Below are 23196 nucleotides of genomic sequence, written 5' to 3'. Positions count from 1 at the left end.
GGATTCTATTGGAAGGATCTTCTCCTTAAGCAAACGTGCTCCATGACCAAAGCCATTGGCATTGTAGTGTTCAGTCATGCACAGTCAGCCTTATGAGTATCATTCCTCAAGTTTGGAATGTTTTCTATAAAAATATTAATAAATAGTATACTAGGGATCAAGACGTCATAAAAATTACTTTGAAGCATCAGGTAGTACTTCTGTGAAGCAAAGCATTTCGTTTTATTGTAATTTATATTCGGTGTTAGCCACCCTGAGCCCAGCCCTGGCCGGGGAAGGCGGGATATAAATAAAAATTTATTATTGTTGTTATTTATTATTATTATTCTGAGTGGAGAGGTCTGATGGTTAATGGAAGTGTATCTGTTTTCCCCAATCCATTTGACATTCTCCCATCCCCCAGCACAGACTATAAGTGTACCTTCATTTTGTCACCAGAGAGCTTCTACATGGTCAAGGTTTTTGTATATTTAGTAAGCATTTTTTGTCTGTCCCCCTTTTGACCAGCACCCTCATCCCCAACCCAGCCTTCTTTACCACATCCAGAAGAGCTTTCCACACAGCTATTGTTGTGAGTTCTACTGAGTGGAAATGTCAAAAACCTTACTTAGCGATCAGCTAGTCAAATGGGTTTTGGAATTAGGTTGCAGGCAAGTTGCTTTAGTTCCGTTGAAATCCATGGGCCAAGTTAGTTGTTGCAGAATTAAGTCCCATTGACTGGTAGTAAAGTGTGAGTAGCTTCATCTGAATCTGTTTATAATCCTAACACTCTAACCTATGACCACAGTGATGCCACACCATCTGCATTGGGGAAGAATTATTTGAATAAGCTGCATTTTTGCAAACCAGGCCACTTTACATGGACTGACCAAAAACTGTAGAGTGTATTTTCTTCTTCTGGTGGAACAACCATAGTGTTGATGTCAACTATGTTATTCTGGAAAACAAGATTTCAGAATGCCTATACTGTCTATCATATGTGTAGACGTATGTCTGAAGTGGACAATTCAGAATTGACTTGTATCCTCCTTACTGTACATTTACCACAGTCCTGCGGCTGCATATGCTGCATATACAAAGCTGTATGTAAATAGGCCACAGCTATGTAATCTCCCCACTGCATTAAAAAGTGGGTGGGTATTTGTATTTGCATGGTGTGACTTGCTCTTGAGGTTATAAGTCAAGGTTTGTGCCTCTACTTCTCCACATGTGTAGCTACAGTATTTGCTGGAGTACAGTGTGAACTGGCCCTTTGTAAAATGCATTATTACTTTTTCACTTTTTGAACTAGTTCATTCTACCACAGCAGACAGTGGAAGCTTGGTAAAACATTCAGAAAGGTCCCACAATTTATAGCTGGTTGACTGTAGCCTTATTATGTACAGCACGGCACAGATGATGCTTACAGGTATGAAAAAGAGACAGCAGTGTAATCTCCTACTCCTGCCACTTTTAAAATTCTTCTCAGACTGGTGGAATTTTCATTTCCCTTTAGATCTAAATAATAATCTCAATAGCAGCAGTCACTGATTAGCATCAAATGGACAGATGAACCAAAGTCAACATAAACAAAACCAAAGAGTTGCTGTCAGATAATTCCACAAGTTTGTATGATACAGATTTTGAGCCTTTGTTTAGTCAGTTTGCAATTAAAATGTAATAACTGACTTCATTTAAAAAGTCATCTATAATATTTATCCTTTCAAGACAACCGTTTAGTGTTACTAATTTGTTCTTTTGGCAACCTAATAAGACTGAAAAATAGCAATTTCCCCAAAGCTACCATATATGCTACTAAATAAATGGCTAAATTGGGAGTCTGAAGCTGGGTCTCTCATTTCCCAATCCAAAACTGATGCAGTACAATGGGACCCAGGGATATCTAGCAGCAAGAATAATGTGAGCTACCAGAGTCTAGGTTACTGTTGCAGAGCTTTTGGGATACTGGGTCCAGTAACCTTCACGCCCACTGGACACAATCTAGGAACAGAAAGGAACTGAGCTCCTCAAAGGTCATAACAGATGTAGCTCAGTCCATAAAGACGTGGATTTGTCAACGCTAATTGACAGGTAAAAGGATATTTCCTCTCCTGGGTGTTATAAAGCTGGAGCCCACAAGCTTTGCTAGGATATCCCTTCCCTTGTGTGTGAGACGACCATACACACCACTGCTGCCGATATAGTTACTGGAATAGAAAATAGACCTTAAATAAAGACCTTGGCATAGCAAGGTGCTACGCTTGAAGAAAAGGGTCGTCATCTGTGGAGGGTTAAACATCACTTTGACAAATGATTAAGACTGAGCTGTAACTTCTATGACTGATCCAATTTAATTGCAGGCTCTACATTTAATACAGGAAGAATGAATGGAGATGGTCTACTTACTGGCCTTTCCTTTCTCAAGCTACTTCCCTGTAAATTCAGCGCATAAACACACACACGCACACAGACATACACACACCATGTATGCTGGTATGGTTAGTGAGAGTATGAACTGACAAAAAATAATGATCTCCCACTGAAATTTACACTTTAGAGGCTAGACTAGAAAGGTACACTATTGTATGAGAGTAGTCTTATATAATCCTTTATGATGAATACACCAATCATCATTCTTTTCTTTTACATATTTATTGCACCACTGTCAACCCACTTTTGAAAGGCTTGCATTGACACTTGTAATGTTGGTTGAGTTATGAGTTGAGTTTTCGCTGAAGCTAGCAAGTCCACAGATTCATTCAGACCACTTTGGATTTGCATGGTTATGTGAATCAGCCCTTCATTTTCAAAATTCTGGCCTCGGCACACATTTACAGTTGAGGGAAGGAAGTTCAACCGTCAGAGTTGGATGGTGTGCAGCCTTCTGACAGTAAAAGCCAATTTCAAAGGATGGGGGTAGAGGTTGGTAGCTAATATAATTAACTTAATCATATGTTTTAACTGCAGTGTGTAATATAGTATAGTGCTCTTTTAAAATTAAATTGTTTCTATGTAATTTTATTGTTGTGAGCTGCCCTGGGATCCCTTGGGGAGGAAGGGTGGGGTGATAAATTAGGGGAAAAAATGGATGCAGTTGGAATAACCTCTGTGCATACGGCAAACTGGGGTTGCTCATTATCAGATAAGCTTTTGTAGACTATCACCTACTGCATCAGTGGCAAGTTTAATATATTTTTGTTACTTACTTTCATGCTCAATTTTCAGGAAATAATTCCTCTCTGGCGAGAAGGGTGACAAGTCTACCCTTGGTAGCTTGCTAGCTGGGGTCTTTTAGTCAACTGGAGTGACTAAAAGCTAGTTTTGCTAGGTTACAGTCAAATCATTTGTATATTTCCTCAAAAGTAAATCCACCGAGTGCCCCAGGGCTTAATTCAGAGTGAGAGTGATTAGAAATGCACCCTTTGTTTTAGAGCATGAGGTTAAAAGCATTGAGTTATGAACTGTTTTTTTGTAAAAAATATATATTCTTGCAGACCTAGTTTCTCATGGTCAGGAGGACTATGAGCTTGAGTTAGGCCTTTCTTTTTTATAATGAAGGATACAAATGTCAGTATGTTAACAACAGTCTCCGGGTGGAATGGTTAAAAACATACCCCACTGGCACACATCTCTACTTATTTTCTATTCTCAAAGATTGTTTAGAAAATTAGGATGAGAGGCGCAAAATTAAAAGAAGAAGTTTCTGTGTGAGATTCTTTGTAGGATGTATCCCTAATGTCCTTTTATGAGTGAAAAGAAAATAATACAGTACTCAGCTTTATTTACATTACATAGTTATTTGCAAATGAAAACAGTATGGAAGTGCAAGGAATTATTACATTCATCTCAAAAGCTCAGTATTCTGGCTAGTAATGCTTCAGATTGGATTATTATCTCAACGGACTACTTTCAACTATAAAAAAACTTACTTATAATTATAATATTAATACCCATCAGTGGCATGGAATTAAATGACACAGACAGTAATTGCTGAGTCTATCATACTAATTATTAATGGCTGAAATGAAGAAAATAAATTAAGAAACAATATACTGTTTTAAAATAAACTGGTGACTTTGGTCCACAGTGACTGAGGGTGAGATTTTTTTAAAACAACAACCACAACTCACAAAGTGTTCACTTTCCGGTAAACCTGCAAGAGATAAGGGTTTATTGTTCCATATTTGTATAATACTGTTGTGATAATGTCCGCCAATTCCTTACGCTATTTTCAGCAGTGCGGTTTTAGTAAGTGGATGCCAGTCCGAAAAGCATGCACTGATGTGTTCACAAACTTTCAGCTTCATTTTCTTTATTAGTTAAATGTTCTAAACATCTGAGTGTCTCATTTGCTGTTGTGAAGATAATACCAATGTCACTGTAATTTTCACAAGTGATTATGGGTAGAACCGAAGGGTCCTGTTTTCCCTGTTTAGCAGCCCTTAGTCATGCCATAAATGTTAAGCATGCCAGGAGGTTGGTGGTTGTGGGGCCTGTTGCATGATGGACTCCTTCAGGTGATGCCATTTGTGGGAGGATATTGCTGTATAAGAAAACCAATCTGACTCTGGTCTTGTATGTTAAATTGCCCCAAGTAAACCCTCATAAATTGGATCCCTACCTCCTGTGAGTGGCCTTTTACTATTGAGATACACCTGCTGGGAGAAGAGGGGGAAGGTGATTTTTGTGTGTGGTTGTTTAATCAATTCCCTACTCCTCCTGAAGTTTGGGGCACCCTCTGGATGACCATGGGAGGTATAGATAGAAGTATGGAGCCAGAGGCTGGAGAAGCAATGGGGAATTGGTGAAAAAGTCTCCCTCTCTGTCCAACAAGAACCTCTGCTGGATCTCAACCCATTCTGCACAGAGCGTTTTGCAATTGAAAGAGGGGAAGAGTCTAGGTAAATCCCCATGTAACTTAAATAAATAAATAAACAAGTAAATAAGTATGAAAGATTCCTTTTCCTGTCCAAGCAATGTTGTCGATAGCTTACAATAAGAGATTCAACTCACAAAGTTCGAGATGTCCCTTGGTCAGCAGTGCTTGGATTTTCAGGAGGTAAAATAAGGCAATCTTCTCTTTGGCTCCTCTTTTTCAGCACCTTGGAGAAAAGTGAGAGAAGATGGTGGATTATAAAGTAGAAAGGGGGCCTAGTAAATTCCTGTAAATCCAAGCACTCTTCAACAGTCAGAATTGAATGCAATAGCAAGTGGGGATTTTGGTGAGTTCCTCTTAAGTATCATAATGTCAGGGCTGGATTTGGCATGCTGTATCATATTGTAATGCAGGAAGATCTAGCTTTAGGCATGTAGAAGCAATGAAATAATATAATGCCATCCGTGATCATGTGTATCTTATGTAGGAAAAATGTATAGGAGGAGGTTGTTGTTGTTTTTACAGGCTGAAATCTAGTGTACTGGGAACACTAGATTGCTGTGTCAAATATTATATGTATCAGGACAGATTAATGGCAGCAAAATTAATTATTTATCCTTTACTTTGGTTCTTACTTTCATGTCGTTGATCTCACCAATTACCCCCTTTTCTTGACAATTTTATAAATGAACGGATCCACCAATGTCAGTAGTTTTTGCTCTTAATTTTTAAAAAAATGATCAGTACTCCTCATTAAATATCTTGCAAAAGGCTATAGGAAAAATGACTTGTTTCTCCTCTTCATAATGCTTTGAAGATAGTATTTATTTATTTTAAATGTTTCTATACTGCCTTTAAATTAAGCAAATTTTTCAAAGCAGCCTACAAAGCAAGCAAATGATAGAAATAACAGTGCCATAGACAGTGCCACAATACAAACTGATAGCAGATTACTCTCTGTTTTAACTTATTTCTATCAGTTTATTTATTTCCCCCTTGTATGCCCTGTATATATGACTAGCCAAGTCACATCTTTAAATCAAACGCTGCCACACCAAATCCCACCAATAATAAAGTTCAGTGAAAAATACATCCATTCCCCCCTCCCGCCCCTCATTTAAACACACAAACACAGCTGTGGGAAAATAAATTAAGCAACCTGATAATGTTTGGCTTAAAACAGCAGCCATTATACTTTTACATGATTCTCTGAGAAGGGAGAATTGGTAGTGAGAAGCCCTTCCTTCCTCCTTGACTCTCCCAGTATGATCTCAGGAAATAATGGATTTGGAGCACTATGCCCTCTGAGGAGTTCTGAGCACATGGAGGCCTGTAACCATTTGTGCCTTAAAATGAATTAGGGATTAATGCAGCTGCCTTAACATGGGTGAAATATGCTTCATGCTCCTTACCTCCACAATTAACTGGCAACTGCATTTTATACTAATGGAATTATCCAGACAGTCTTCAAAGGCAGCTCCATGTTTAGTGCATCACAGTAGTCTAGCCTAGAGTTGATTCAAAGCATCTTCTTGTAGAAATGCTACATCTTGCAGATTCATCGCAATCTGAAACACCAGAATCCCATATCTAATTGTGGGGTTTATACAAATGAATTTTATTAGATATTTTATAGCACACTTATATAATCCGTCAACCACAATAGAAAAGGTATAATTCTGAAAGTGTTAACTAATACAGTTGAATAAAAGTGTGTTAGTAGATTACAAGGGACACGGGTGGTGCTGTGGTTTAAACCACTGTGCTGCTTGGGCTTGCTGATCAGAAGGTTGGCGGTGAGAAGCCCCATGATGGGGTGAGCTCTCGTTGCTCAGTCCCTGCTTCTGCCAACCTAACAGTTCAAAAGCACACAGTGTAAGTAGATAAATAGGTACTGCTCTGGCGGGAAGGTAAACAGTATTTCCATGCGCTGCTCTGGCTTCGCCAGAAGCGGCTTCGTCATGCTGGCCACATGACCCAGAAAAACTGTCAGCAGAAGCGGACAAATGCCGGCTCCCTCGGCCTGTAAAGAGAGATGAGCGCCACAACTCCAGAGTCGTTCGCGACTGGTCTTAAATGTCAGGTGTCCCTTTACCTTTACTAGATTACAAGAAACTTTTTTTATAGTATCAACATCTAGATTTTAAGACTTCAAACACATTTCTGAAAGGAAATTGGCACTATTGAAAAGAAACTGAATGGACCAAGAATTTCTCCAAGGAAATTTCATCCAGCAATCCTATGTAGATGTAAACATTTAAAATAACATTCTAAAGAGTTTACATGAGAGCTTACTGAAAAGACAGATTATACACAAAAACTCACATAGCAGCTTAACTCTTTAAGTACACTGGAATACTTTTCTAGTATTGTTCAGCCTGTTTCAAAAGCATGATGCACCCAGCTGCAATATGCAGGCAGTTAAATTATAAAAATATTTTGTCGTCTTGATCCTAGTGGCTCTCATAGCAAGTGTGTCAGTGATATTTGGTTGGATCCAAATAGACGAAAGGGAACACGCTGGAGAAATGCAGTGAAAACATTGCTGAAAACATTAATATCAACAAGAAGTTCTTTAATTTGGCACTTTTAGTTTAGAGAAAAGGAGAGCAAGAGATTAAGAAGTTTATAAAATTATGCAAGGCATGGAGAAAATGGATAAATAAAAGTTTTTCACCTTCTCTCGTAACACTCAAACTCATGGACATCCAGTGAAATTGAATACTGAAATATTCAGGAGATATAAAAGAAAGTACTTCTTCGCAGAGTACACAATTAAATTGAAGGAACTCCTACAGGTGGCAGGGATGGCCACCAACTTGGATGGCTTCAAAAGAGGGTTCATGGAGGATAAGGCTATCAATGACTACTATCCATGATGGGTGAACTATGCCTCCATGGCCAGAAGCAGCAATACTTTTGAATACCAGCTCCTTGTAACTGCAGGAGGGGAGAGTAGCACTGTAATAACAGGCTCCTCTTATGTTCTTAACCCTTGGATCAATTCTGGATTCAAAGCTGAGGATGTAATTCTGTACGCACTTACTGGGAAATAAGCCCCATTGAGCCCAGTGAGTCTTACCTGTGAGTAAACATGTCTTTTAAGTTAATGGCATGCAAACATACACAGTTACCAGCATGACTTATAAGGGAAAAGGAGCCAAATTCTACAAAACTTTCCTGCATTGAGGATGTTCTCCCCGCCCCAACAGTCCTACCTGGAGAATTTGAGCACCAGTCTGGGAATACTACAGGGAGCCACTGAAGCTTTGTGGTGGTGCACACAACTGTGAATCATGCCCCATGCTGCTGCTGAATTTTTCAGCTGGTTCACTCTTGTATGCTGCACCTGAAGCCTCAAAGATGAGTGGCAGTTACATCTACTTTCAGTTTTTGTTTCTGACACAAAATGAACTTTGCTCATATCCAGTGGAAGGAGCAAATGTTGCCTTTCCTGTTAACAGGTCTCAGCAGTAATGAAGTCTGACCCTTGAAAATAGTTTGTTGGCCTAAGTCACAAGAGACCAGAATTCTTAAATACACAAATCTTTGCCTATTGGCCAGTTATTTCTGAAATATTTTTTTATCTTGCCATTGCACTACCCAGGCAAGAAAATGCTTAAGGTAACAGATACAGTGGTACCTTGGTTTACAACCATAATCAGTTCCGGAGGTCTGGTTGTAAACCAAAACTGGTTGTAACCCAAGGCACACTTTCACCATTGGGGCCTCCAAAAAAAGGGGTTGTGATCCAAAAAAAGGGGGTTGTAATCCAAAAAAAAGGGACAAGCACTTCCGGGTTTGACGTGGTTGTAATCCAGAACGGTTGTAATCCAAAACGTTTGCAAACCAAGGTACCCCTGAACTGAATTTCTCAATTAACAAGCCCTAGAAAACAACTGTTTATAACAAACACTGAAATCTTCCCACTGTTGTTGATGATGTGATGACGCTATTTACAAAGTGCTTATATCTTACCTGTGCTTTTCTCAGTAGAAGGACTGCTTGGGGTAGGGTGAGAAAAAATTTAAATGTCTATTAAATACCATAGATTGTATCTTCCTCCATTTGTTTTTATTTGAATTCCAATGAATTCTAAGGTGCCAGTGTCAAGTTACTTGACTAGCCAGACTATTTGCAGTCACTTTGGTTTGTATGAAGTTTATTAAGAACTGTTTTTGACAAAATTCAATGAGGTGGAATTTATTGACTTAATAATTATTCATTATTAATTGTGTTCCTGCATTATCTTCTGACAATTGTTGTTCCTGAAACAGAAAAATCTTTTCTTTTCTCTTTCCTTTTTGAGTTTTGATTTCTTGATATATGTCACACACTGTGCAAATAGTTACCTCATGAGTACAAAATTGACACTTTTAAGAATGTGTTACATGAAAAGCTAAAAGTATTCAACTAAAGAAAAAAATGCTCAGCGTTTTGTGGATACTTTTACTATCCACTTTGAACTGCCTCGCACATTACATTCAGCCGCTGTTTGTCATAAGTCATGGTTTAACTGTGAATGTTCCTTCACCTGCTGTAGAGGTCCCTTTGCGACTTCTTTCCCAACCCAGCATTGATGATTAAGCTGTGGTTTAAGGCATACAGTGGCTTATCTTGCCATGTAAATCAGGCAAGTGTCAAACAGGGGTGGCTAATGTGCTGCCCTTTAGCTTATTGCTTCCATAGCTGTTTGGTATGGTGACCAGCTAGTTCAATTTTATTTGGTAGGATGACCCATTGGTTTATTGTCACATGAATTTTAGGCCTTGGGCCTTCAGTAGTCATCAGTTTTGTGCATTTTAGTTAGTGAGTCGCAATAGCAACTCCTTCTATGAGCACCTTGTGGGTAACCATCGCTGGAACTGCTGCAAGCAATCAGTTAAAATGTAAGACAAGTGTCATTTCGGCATTATAATATGCCAACAAAGCAAAAAAGTTATATTCACCATAGCATTTAAGGATTGCAAGCAATACTTGTTTGGGGTTTACTTGTAAAGCCCACTTACAGAGGTGTTGTGACCCGCAGGTTCTAGCTATTTTGGACTACAATTCCAGCCAGCATGGTCAATGTTCAGGGGTGATGGAAATTGTAGCCCTGTAGGTACCACATTTCCTACCATGGATGTCAAATCCCATAAGAAATTTGACTGACCCCTCTGTGTGACATCTTATTACATCTGTTTCATGGAATCTGCACTGGCTGCCGATATGTTACCAGAATAAATTCAAGGGGCTGACATTAACCTCTAAAACTCTCAGTGACTATGTAATGATGTCTGTGCAAAGAAGAACTGTATTGTAAATTACAACTTACCTTTGATGGCTTCGCTTTTTATATATTCTCCTCAACTCCCCAACATACAGTAACCCAGACTAATTCAGGATGGTTCATCGGCATCCGATGAAAGGGCTGTGGTCTATGGATGTTTAAGTCGTAAAAGTTTTAGTCTTTGATCTGCTTCAGGACATTTTGTTACTGTTTAATTCAAACCTGTAGCTAACCTCCTCCTCCACATATGTTATCTGCCATCCAGGATCAAAGATGAAGCTAGTTTTTAGGAAGCAAGGCAGATAGTGGTTTTTAACATCTGAGGAAAGTCTACAAGAAGCATTGGCATTGCTAAAACAAGAGTTTATATACAATGGATCACCAACATTGTTTTTCTGGAAGTTGCAGTGCACAGCTTCCATTGGCCACAGTCAGGGTGAACAACGATCAGGGATGATGGAAGTCATAGTCTACAAGTCTTGGTAGAGGGCACATGCCTCAGTAATCCATAGTTTACACATTATAAAGTTGAGCATAAAACAAGATAGGGTTCAAGGTATACAAGCATTAGCAAGTCAGCACCCTCTTTGTGAAGTTTTGCCTGAGGGCCAATTCATAAATAATTACCTCAGCATCGCAACAGCCACCAAAATGATCAGTTCCATGCTGCTCTGGTAGCATTTTGAATCTGCTTTCCATACAATTCAACCAGATCACGTGCTACGTGATTGCCTCAGTGCCATACTTCTCAGAGCACTGGTGATACTGTTAGTCCACCAGACTATGATTTCAATAGCTATGACATCTACATGGAGCCTAAACCATGCAGTAGTGATACGTGGTAGTGATACTACTTACATTTGAATCTACCTGTAACATTTTGAGAATGAATTTATTTATTTGTCAAAATAAAAAAATTCCTTCCAGTAGCACCTTAAAGACCAACTAAGTTAGTTCTTGGTATGAGCTTTCGTGTGCATGCACACTTCTTCAGATACTTTCATGCACACGAAAGCTCATACCAAGAACTAACTTAGTTGGTCTTTAAGGTGCTACTGGAAGGAATTTTTTTATTTTGACTATGGCTGACCAACACGGTTATTTATTTGTATTTATTTATTTGCTTATTTATTAGAGTATTTCTGTGCTGCCCTCTCTTAAATATGAGGGCTGTGTACAGCTATATAAAAACATCTTTAAAATATAGTGATTAAAGTGTAAGGCTAGAACCTCAGAGATCAAGATTCAAGGCTAGAACCTCAGAGATCAAGATTCAAATCCTCACTCAGCTATCAAGCTTACTGGGTGACCTTGGGCCAGTCACTCACGCTTTGCCTAATCGACCTCACAGGGTTGTTGTGAGGATAAAAAAAATAGGGAAGAGGAGAACTGTTTTTGCCACCTGGAGCTCCATAGAGGGAAAGTGGGATATAAGTTAAACAAACAAACAAACAAATAGTCATTAAGAGCAGTACAGTGGTACCTCGGGTTACATACGCTTCAGGTTACATACACTTTAGGTTACAGATTCCGCTAACCCAGAAATAGTACCTCAGTTTAAGAACTTTGCTTCAGGATGAGAACAGAAATTGTGCTCTGGCGGTGCGGTGACAGCAGGAGGCCCCATTAGCTAAAATGGTGCTTCAGGTTAAGAACAGTTTCAAGTTAAGACCTCCGGAACGAATTAAGTACTTAACCCGAGGTACCACTGTACAGCTATGCTAGGTGTATCTTAAATAACTGGATAGGCCAGTCAACATGAAATCGTTGAGAGATGCCTGAAAGTCAAAGTGGTGATGTCTGCAGAATCTGTCCCAAAGTGTATGTGGCTAATTCATTTAATCATCACTCTCTGTTCTTGACATACAAACACTTCCTTTGGATACTGGGGTTGAGCCTTAGATGAGTTTTTGCTAAATTACAAGTAATGATATATGGAGTATGTGTGTAATCTTGTGCTTAAATTTAGCTGCCCATTAGTCATATGCACCCCATATTAAAAAAAAAAGTTGTGCATGTTTAATAGTAGGTGCTTATGTGTGTGTTGGAAGGCAGAATGCATCTTTTGTAGTTTTCTCCACTCAGTAGAGGGACGCGGGTGGCGCTGTGTTCTAAACCACAGAGCCCAGGGCTTGCTGATCAGAAGGTCAGCGGTTCGAATCCCCGCGACTGGGTGAGCTCCCGTTGTTTGGTCCCTGCTCCTGCCCACCTAGCGGTTCGAAAGCACGTCAAAGTGCAAATAGATAAATAGGTACCGCTCCAGCGGGAAGGTAAACGGCATTTCCGTGCGCTGCTCTGGTACGCCAGAAGCGGCTTAGTCATGCTGGCCACATGATCCGGAAGCTGTCTGCAGACAAACGCCAGCTTCCTTGGCCTATAGAGCGAGATGAGCGCTTTACTTTTACCACTCAACAGCGCTTGTTCAACCCCGGTGCTGTTAAGCCACAGCTACGAGGTAGGATCATGTTAAAACTGACAGTAATGAGAATGTTAGGATTTGTAGGAGTAATGTATAATTTTATTTATGTTTTCATAAATAGTAGTCTTAGCATTTTGGGGTAAACAGTTACATTATTCACATCAAAATAGCACCACATTGGCTTTTAAATTACACCACCTGTCTGCATGAAAAGAATTTTTGGTACAGGAACATACAGACAGCTGCTGCCAATGTTTTTTTTCTTTGCAGAGAATACTGGCAAAGCGCTGGCTTTTGGCGTAAAATATAAGCTGATCTGTTAGTTTTGTAGCTTTAGGAAGAATTTTTTTGCTTGTAAAATGACTATACTGTATTTGGTTTTGAATTTCACTGATTATAAAAACATCATCTTATGGTAAACAAGGCAAGCTGCTATGTACCAAGCAATATGAGACTTGCTCCTATCTTTTCCATTATTTGTAAATTGTAATCTTATTCTATTAACATTCAGATAGTAGGAATAAATCATCATCATCATCATTGAGATGGGGCATGTTAGGAGCTTCGGGTTCTGTCTTAAAGACTCAGTAGCTCCTCAGTATCATGCAGATTTGAATTTATAGGAAAAGCATGTGAGTGGGAGAGAGAGGGAGACAGAAAGATTGAAAAAACTATGATTGAGCAGAATAATATAGTGCATGTATGTAAATTTCCACTTTCCTGTTATGTACATAATAATCTATTTCTTCTAAAACACTTTTTGGAGACTTGAAATATACACAAATTGTTATTATAGTTGCAACTTGCAAATTGTAGTCGAAATGTTTGGTTTCGGAGGACACAATTTGGCTTTAACAGCATTTGCTCACCGCAACATATGACAGATGTTCAGATTTATTAGCACTAGTGCAACATATTATGAGCAGGAGGTTTGTAATCTTCCTAGACTGTTAACAAAACCATTGTGTTGTTGGCCAATAAGATTTGTGCATCTGGCTGACGTAATGTTGCACTCCTGACAATGGTTTAAGTGATATATGTCTGCAGGGCGTAGATAGGGTTCTGGTTTTTGTGCTCCTGCTTTTATAGTATGAGCTGTTTGCAATTCTGAAAATGCATTAGGTCTCTAAAAGGGTTAAGGGATATAGTGCCGCAATTAAAAATACAGCTTGCCAATGAGCTATTTTGTGAGAGTGGTATAAATATAAGATCCGCTCGTCTGGCTCATTTGCAAGCTTTCTTTTTGACTTCTTTCACACAACTGGTGTTTTTGTGTTTAATTTAACAAGAAATGAGTAGTAAATGAAAGCTGCTGCCTGAAATCCCACTGTGAACGTGTTTTGCACTTGGCTCCCCAGTGAAAAGGCAATTTGTGAAATTATGTGATAGAGTAATTAGATGAAGCCTGGGCTTTTGATTGTTGCCATGCTTATGCGGTGAAGGTTTACTAGGGCAGGGATAGGGAGCAGAGGAAAAAAGCCTGATTATTATCCTGCCAAAGTTGGCTCAGAGTTCTTAATTTATTTGTAAACAGAATATTTAGTGACCGCATAGGAAGTAGCAGTAATCACCAGCTCATAAAGAAAGTACAGCAGAGCTTTGGATTTTTACAGAGTGCTCATGTAAAATTTAAGCTGGGAGGCTGAATCCCTGTTAATGTAATTAGGACCTAATTTACCACCCTTTGCACACAGATATATAGTGGTGGCTAGATATTATTCTCTATTTTTATACACATTATATATACCTCAGTGCAGCAGTTCACTGAATAGAACAGGTGTGAGCCCCCCTCAAAACATTCCCCCCTCCCAGTTTGAACCATAAATACACAACAATTTTTAAGGGGAGAATGCTTACCGAAAGGGGGAGAGGTGGGGTGGATTGGGGTGGAGAATGAATGGAAAGAATGTCTGCAAATGAGGCAGTAATGGACAGTTGCCCTTTATGTACTGATGGATTTCTCAATGGTTAAGTAAATTAAAGCAAATGCTAGAAAAATCAATAGGCTTGCAGAGTCTTGGTTGTGCCTCATAGACTTCAGGACAGAATGACAGATGTGGTGCATATGACCCATTTAAGTATTAATGCTTGGGAAATTGCTTCTGCGTGCAAGGTTATAGGCCTAGAAATATTGTTATATTAAATTACAGACAATAATATTTTTAAGTATATGTGCAATTTATATGTTTCAGTTTAGTTGTTCTTATGTGCTACATTTGTCCTGGAAGATTAGTTGCTTAGTTGTGTCTGTGGAACAGTAAATCAAGTTTTAAAATGTTCGTGCTGTGAATTGTCTTCATATAAGCTGTAGTTGGAAGGCGCATGTGTTATACACAATCAGGGTGTACAGGGAATGTGCCAAAACTACATTAACTATATAATTGTATTTCAACCACAATAAATGTACTGTGCATTAGAGTCTTAAACAAGTGTCATGGAACCATGTTTGATGTGTAGCTGCAAAATTAGGGCAAGACATTGCATCAAGTTATTCTGTGTGGATTTCAAAGCAAATCATAATAATAAATAAATGGGGAGGAAACATGCTACATATGGCAGTTAAAATGTGAATTTTGCTGATCCCTACGGAAGTCCTAGGACTTACAAACAGTAGATAAACCTGTTCAAAATATATTACTTTAGACTGCAAATGAGGGGTCACATTATTGACTTCCCTGATATTAAAAAATAATGTCAGCATATAGAAAGTAGCACTCCATGTTGGGGAGAACAGTTGGCTAGAATTTTTCTTCCAGACATTTAGTCTTCTATATGCTTCTATTTTCCCAGTCTGAAGTCCAGACATACGTTTACCATCTCATTTTGTTGTATGAGGGTAGGGGTAGTACATTTCATATCTAAGTTACTTTGAATCAAATTACCAAGGTACCAGTGATCACAGAATTAGGGACTGGTTCACATGAAACCCAGGATCAACACTTTCTTTTGTGCAACCTGCCTGGTGTTCATCAGACTGTAGTAACAAATTGTCATGATCGTGAAAACCTCTGCTGTCTGTATTCTGTGTACAGCCCAGCAGATCCTCATGCTTCTCTATATCCTATCCAGCCACATCTATGGGGGAAATCATCCTGAGGAAGGAAAAGAAAAGTTTGCATAAGTGAACTGGTTAGTTGCACTGGATGGTGCTAGAAGTAGTTAGTACATACTTCTCACTTTGGTTGTTGATGAAGTCAGAATTTAATGTCAATTGCATTTTAATTAGTACTTTTTGTCAAGGTTTTAGTTGTGAGTCAATTTTTGACAGAAGTGGCGAAAAGGATATATGAAATAATTAATCTGCTGGTAATGAAATCAAATGCTAAATAGTAGTATAAATAGTAAGTTGTCTATTGCATATATGAGTCTTTAGAAGATTTTGAATTAAAATGAAAAAATTAATTGGCTCAAACAAGAATATCCTCCAACTGGTGGCTCCTGTAAAATGATGAAATTGCAAAAAGGGCAGATTATTATTTTGGGGTTCATTTAGAGTATATTTGTGTACAATATTCAGGTTGGATGAGAGAATCATCCTGAAAACTGTCAGGGCTAAACTATGCAATGTGAATCTGAGTGATGACAGAATCTTGTCATTTCCCACATGTACTTTCATTGCTATGGTGACAATAAACAGTGATGAAAGTTATCGTGGAAAGTTCCCTGTGTTGTAGCAGATAGCCCTTTGTATCTGAATAGCACCAAAATACCTAATAAACAGAAATAATAATTTTGGATACATGGGGCTATTTGCTTCTAACTTAGCTGCACTGTTAACACCTTTGCATCTGTTAGAAAATTACAGTATTGTGGTTATTTATGTGCTATTGAGTGTGTGTGTGTGTGTGTGTGTGTGTGTAGTGTATTATAAAATAACTAAAAGGTGTTAGTTTACCAAACAGCATTTTTCTTATGTCCATGACTTTTTCAGTGTGTAACGTTAGTTTGAATATTAAAGAGCTAGCCAGTTTTCATTTTGTTTTAGATACCACAAATGAGCAAGCACATTAATCAGTGTTTAATTGACAACTGAACTCTTAAAATGCACATGTTTGTAGGAGCCTCACAGACTAGGTCATTTGTTTTTGTCCGTACCATTAAGGTTCAAAGGTCATTGGGCATCCAGAAGCCATTAGCCAGTCACCGTTTTTTTGCTGGGTTCCCATATTGTCAACTCGCTAGTCATCCATGGCAACACACACAAGACATTCTGTCAGTGACTAAGCAGGGAGTCTGTTTTAACTTTCAAATTTCCCATAAAGAGAGTAGATTTTTAAAAGACGCAATCGTACTAATTCTACATTTGAAACACAAGGCATGTCTTTCCATGGTCATCGAGGTTATACAAAACCACGATACATGTGAAAACAAGTTTTAAATTTTTTGGTCAGCTTTATATCTATATATATAGCTTTGTGTTGTATGCCTTCCTTGCTTCTTTAACATTTTCAGTTTCACAGCCTCTTGTTCAGTGGAGAGGCAAATGGCACTTCAGACAGAATGGTGTGTTGACTAAAATGTTCTGTGTTTTGTTCTCCCCTTCTCTCATTTTGGGCATTATATTTTCCCACAAAATTGATTGATATTATTTTCCTGTGCTGGTAGAGAACATTTGGCCATAATAAGCTTGTGCTTATTAGAAACAAAGGATAAATGACTTTAGCTGCTGAGTCAATCCACTCAGTTTACATCCCCCCATTCAACCCTAATGTGTCCCAGTCCCATCCCTCACAGTGAAAACATCATCAATTACTTGGCTGACAGGAGTCTGAGACTCTGTGTAAGTTGCTCCTTGGGGGTATTCATCTTGGACCAAAATCCACTGGCACTCAGCAACATTCATCACTTCCACCTACATAAAATGATTGGGTAAACGGTAGGGTGAATTATCAGAGGAAAAGAGTGGAAAAATTGATTTTGAATACATTCAAGCAAGTTACTCTGGCCTTGAATAAGAAAAGAAAAAAACCAGGTGATTTACTAAGCTTCTATTTAGAAACTTCCATTGCAGTTTTAGAAAGTAACTAAACCGGCTTCTTTTCTAAGTGGCAATGAATTTTCTATTTGATACAGCTGCAACATTTATTCAATTAATGGGTTAGAATCTTAGGTAAATACATCCAAAACATTTTTAATCAACTAAAATGTGTCCCAATTGATCGGTTAGCAGCTTTCTTTCTTTTTACGTTTATTTGTAATGCAAGTATTTATGCAAATTCTCTCCTGTGTAAGAGAAAAAGGAAAGCTTCTTCTAAGAAGATGCCTGCTGCAATACATACATGTGTAACATAAAAGCAAAATGTGCATTCTTTCCCTTAGAGACTCTTGTGTGTGTGTAAATTTATGCAGATTTAATCCATCAATGAAATTATTAATTGACTAAAACACATTATCAGTGTAAGATATATTGACTAAAACACATTATTATCAATGTAAGCTATATTTAATTAGGGAGTCTTCCTGTTTCAGTCTTAACAATTCTGTAGAACTGGGCTGTAGTTCTAGACCAGTGAGTGATATTGTGTGTGTGTGTGTGTGTGTGTGTGTGTGTGTGTGTGTGTGTGTGTGTCTTTCAGCATTTGAAGTAGAAGTCTTTTATTTGAAAGGCAACAACTTTACTATGAATGTGAGATGCTGTTATAATGTTATTTACATTGATGCACATTGTATATTTAATAGAAAGAAGTTTTATCCTTTCTGGCAGAAAAGAAATATTTCCAGTGTGCCTTGAAAATTAAAGATTTGAGTAACTCGCCAATTACACTTCCATAGAGCAGTTGAAGTAAATATGGCTATGCAGCAAAATAAATAGGGAGTACATTATACCCAAAGGCTGAGAACATACATGGGAGGAGAGGTCCTATTTAAATCAATAGTGATTGCGCTTTGAATGAAGTTCTTAAACTGACCTTTTAGAAAACATTTTTATCCTTTTTACAATTGGTGGTTTTTGAAAACAGAAGGTTTTTGTTTCTATAGAAACGGGTGGGAATTGAAGTAGGAAGAATGTATAGAGAGGCATGCACCTGGATTCTTTAAACATGTACTGTGGCTGGGTGATTGTCTAAACAAACAGCTTATGTGGAAGGCTTTATCTCAGAACTGGCACATTATCCCACAGTTCTCTTTTCTCACTGCTCCTCGTTGCTAGTTGTATTAGAAGACTTGCAAGTGATAACTTCTGAAATGTTAGTTAAAGGCAGTAGTGCTATAGTAACAAAAATCACTGCATTCTGCAACCTCTGTGCATCAAAACTGTTCTGACACTAGCTTGATTTGAGAGACTTAAAGCATGCGTTGCCAGGCCTTTTGATCTAGGAACTAAATTTGCATTTGGTGTGGAGTTACCAGAATCAATAATTTTAATAGTTGAAGAGCAGTAAAAGATGTCAGGTGTAATGCACTCAGGTATGTTTCTCAAATTATTGCTCTGCTAAAAATCTTTCCACTACACACACACACACACACACACACACACACACACACTTTAGCAATGTAAGTGATAATGTTTCGCATGGACATATTGCTTTAGGTTTACTGGGCGGAGTTGAATTGATCTTGATGCAACACTAGAAGAAAAGGGCGCGCTTGTCGTTTTTATTTGATGGTAAATGATACGCACCTGAGCATAGGAAATAAAAAACTTACTGCAAAATAATGGATGGTTTATAGCACTATAGGGTTGCATAATTATGAGCCTGAACATAGTATTTTTGAAAATGCTTCATGAGCTTGTAAAAGCTACTGGCATGCCAGCATTGGGGGGGGGGGAGGGAGGAAAGTCTTTGAGGTTCTTCAAACATCGATTAAAAATGAAATTAAAAAATGCCCCATTCAGTACTGCAAGGCAGTGTCATCACAATGTTGGAAAGCCAACTCACAGCTACTGGGTTATTGCGGGCATTGCTGTCCTTGTCCCTTGGATTACCGCTGTGCCACGTGCTCAGTTACACAATGCATAAAGGCGAGGGTTATTTCTAGGACAGATAATTGAACATTAATACTCGTTGACATTGTCGTAGGAATGATATGTCAACCTGACAGGGCCTATGTGCTTACATCTTCTGATTGGCTGCAGACGAAGGGTATGTTTGTCACATCAGACCTGAGGCCTCACTGCAGTTGAGCCAAAAATGATACAGCCATTAATCATCAGCTGCCATCTTGGGCTAAGATACCTTCTATGAAGCATTTATCATGTGCTGGTTTTTTTTATATATATAAAAAGTATAAAGAACCAAAATCCTGGCTTGCAAAATATATATATCATTTCAATCATTTATAGCACCATGATATGAACAATGTATACTTTTTTAAAGGTACATGTTTTATACCATATTTTCTGAAGATGGATGTCCTCTCCTGGAATTCCAGTGCCTAGATAGAAGTTATGCATTCCAGTGATTATGTATCAAGAAGGCATTGCTGAGGACTGACATGCACAAAAAACCTAAAACAGAAGTTGCATTATTGCAGTGAACTTTTTTTTTTAATCAATTACCCAAACTGCCAATCAGCTAGTCCAGGGCAGGCCATTGTTTGCAAATGATAGTTATGTACTCTTCACAGTCTTTCCTCTCAAAATTACACCAGCAGTTATTTTTAGTATAATTTCTAAAACATCTTTAATTACTAAATCCAGTACCACCTTATCAGATTTCTGCTGTTGCTCTTGCTGAAGACGTACCCTTCAGAGAAATGAAGAACAGCCTGGGAACAATTACAAAAGCCTCTGGCAAGTCTCCATATTACATACTTTAAACAGGACATTGGTAATTACACAAGGTATAGGTTGGCCACTTTGCCCTGTAAAAATTTTGCCCTATAAAATTGTTTATATATGGGGCCCCTGAGAACATCCATTATCACATTTTGGTTAACATCACAGATTTTTAAAAAACAATAAAACCCAGTAGCACTGCAGTCATATAGGCTTTCCTCTGCAATATTCTGGTTTGTTCTTTGTTATTCAAATAACTCATGAAGCAGTGTGTGTGTGTGTGTGTGTGAGAGAGAGAGAGAGAGAGAGATTTTTATAAAATGCATATACACTGTTCATCAGTTGGCATCATCAGAATGATATAAGTTTCCATTTTTGTTTAATTGGAGCTATGCAAGGAACAAGCCCAAAAGTTCCGGGTCCTTTTTATTTTGAGACTTGTTAGTACAGATACTTTAGTCTGTAAATACATTCATTTAGCTCTTTGTAAATGAAAAGTGAAGTGCTATCCAAAAGAAAAAGGCAGCACAGGCCCCTTTTCAGCCTAGTATTGACCAACTAAATTAATTGATTATGTGTTTTTATCTTCATGCATTTTTAATGGCCATCATATCATAAATGTGCTGAAAGCTACATTATGTCTAAATGCTTTCCCTTCAAAATCCATTGATTTGTCCCCTCTCTGTCTCTCTCTTTTAAACTGGAACTTGCCTGGGCTTATATGCCTTTTCTCCCTTACTGCAAGCCATTTGGGATAGGGTATACTTTTTTGCCTTTTGTTTGCAGATTCTCCAGTTACCTTCCCCAAACGGTTGAAAAGACTGCCTGTATGTGCACGAGGTATAGCTTCTTTTGTCTTGTAAGTGCAGTGAAACAGCTTCAAATGAGATGACTATCAATGCATTTACTCAGAAATGATTCCGTTTCACTTTAGGAATGTGCTTCACATACCTCAAGGTGTCCCACTGAATACCAACCTCTATGGGGAGCTCTGCTAAATATAAAGGGGTGTGTTTGTAGGCTTAAATTTAATTTGTCTAAGCCAAGTAGCAGAGAGCAGTGCACTGTGAAAAGTCCCAGTGAAGCATTCCAAGTAAATGAGGTGTTTGGGTCTATCCCTTAGAACTTCACAGCAAATTTTTATTTCTGGTGCCTTCAGTACCAAATAAGTCCCGTAACTCATCCTTATTTTAAACTTGCATTCAGATTCCAAACACAAATTCCACGGAAGTCAATAGGACTTGCTTCCACATGTCTTTATGAAAACAGTGTTGAGTTGTCTAACATCAACATAAATTCAGTGGGACTTAAATTTCTGCTTTAAGGGCACAACAGGGGTAGGGAATGTTTTCTAGCCCAAGGGCCACAGTCACATCTAGGCAACCTTCAGTGGGCCAGTGGGCCAGAGATGGGCATTGCCAGATGCAAAAGTGGGTGGAGCAAAAAATGTAAATTTTAACATTTGCATAATAGTTTCTACACACACACACACACACACACACACACACACACACACACACTTCTTTCTCCTCCATCCAGATAAGCAAAGAGACATCAGAGTTCAAGAACAAATTCCAGAGAGGCAAAACCACTCAAGGAGGGTGTAAGCAAGAGTGGCTTGGGAAAAGAGGACGTGCCTTGAGCCAGATAGAAATGCTTGGAGGGCTGCATTTGGACCTTGAGGTTCCACTCTCCTGGAATATAGAATTGTAACCTCAGGGTTATATCTACAGAGCACTTTGAAAAATAATGCTAATGTATGTTTTAGCTATCTGGATGCAAGGCAACACTTACCCTACAACCCATCTTTTCACATAGCAATTTTGTTGATCAAAATGAGTCAGCACAAGTTTGAAATATATATATTTTAAGTGTTGATCAACTATTAGTTACATTAATTATTGGGCATTGTTCCACAGCAGTTAATATGAGGATTGGAAAACTGATGAAACTGCATGTGGATCTGGGAAAAGAATCCAGTTTCCCAGATGTTGGAGACCCTTGGACCAAAACTACACATGACTTTAAATGAGTTTTTAAAAATTCTTAAAGGTGGGAGGAGAAATCACTGCTGCAATGGGGGGGGGGGAGCTGAACTCTCCCCACTACTCCCTAATAATAGTAGCAGCTATTTTCCCCCATCCAAGTACTAACCAAGCATAACCCTCCTTAGCTTCTGAGATCAGATGAGATCAGGTGTGTTCAGGGTAGTATGGCCATCGACAGCAGCAGCAATTTCTATTTTTAAAGTACATGTTAAAGGTAGTAACACATTTAACATTGTGTCTAGTTTGGCTCTCATCTGCAGTTCCTTGCAAAAAGGCCTAAGGAGTGCTCTAGGCATGACCACATCATTTCCCTTTCCTGCTACTGCCAGAGTGGTCAGTGAATAAAGAAGCTGGGAAGTAACTCAGAGATCATCTAGTTCAACCTCCTGCCAGTGTAGGAAGCACACTACTACAGAGTGCCTGATAAGTTGCCATCCAGCCTCTGATTAAAAACCTCAACTTGCCAACTTATGAGGCAGCCTGTTCCAGAGTCTGAACAGCTTTCACTAAAATGAAGTTCTAATTAAGTTATCCTAAATAATTTTTCTTCTGACCTACCAGGAGAATAATTCTGTCAAGAAAGAGGAATAAGTTTAGTCTGGTATGACTTCCTATTGAGAAACCAAGGTTGACTCTTCGCAATCACATCGTTTCCCCCCTCTATGCTCACAGAAGGGCTGTTTAATTATTTGTTCTAAATAATAGTAGTAATAATAATAATTTTATTATTTATACCCCACCCATCTGACTGGGTTTCCCCAGCCACTCTGGGTGGCTTACAGCACATAAGAAATTGTGAAACATTGACATTAAAAAATTCCCAATACCGGGTTGCTTTCAGATGTTCTAAATCTTTCCACAGAGGCACACGTCCAGTGAGGG

The 23196-nt window shown here is 38.6% G+C and overlaps 1 protein-coding gene across 4 annotated transcripts in view; it reads left to right on the top strand.

Annotated features, from left to right (window-relative positions):
• The window catches only part of MEIS1 (Meis homeobox 1), a 153346-nt gene that overhangs the window by 78682 nt on the left and 51468 nt on the right, over positions 1–23196 (top strand). The gene's annotated exons all lie outside the window — the stretch shown is intronic.

The sequence above is a fragment of the Podarcis vaucheri genome (genome assembly GCF_965113315.1).
Source record: "Podarcis vaucheri genome assembly, chromosome: 3".
Taxonomy (NCBI): domain Eukaryota; kingdom Metazoa; phylum Chordata; class Lepidosauria; order Squamata; family Lacertidae; genus Podarcis; species Podarcis vaucheri.
Note: the sequence above shows the minus strand (reverse complement) of the source record. Positions and strands in the feature narration are given on the sequence as shown.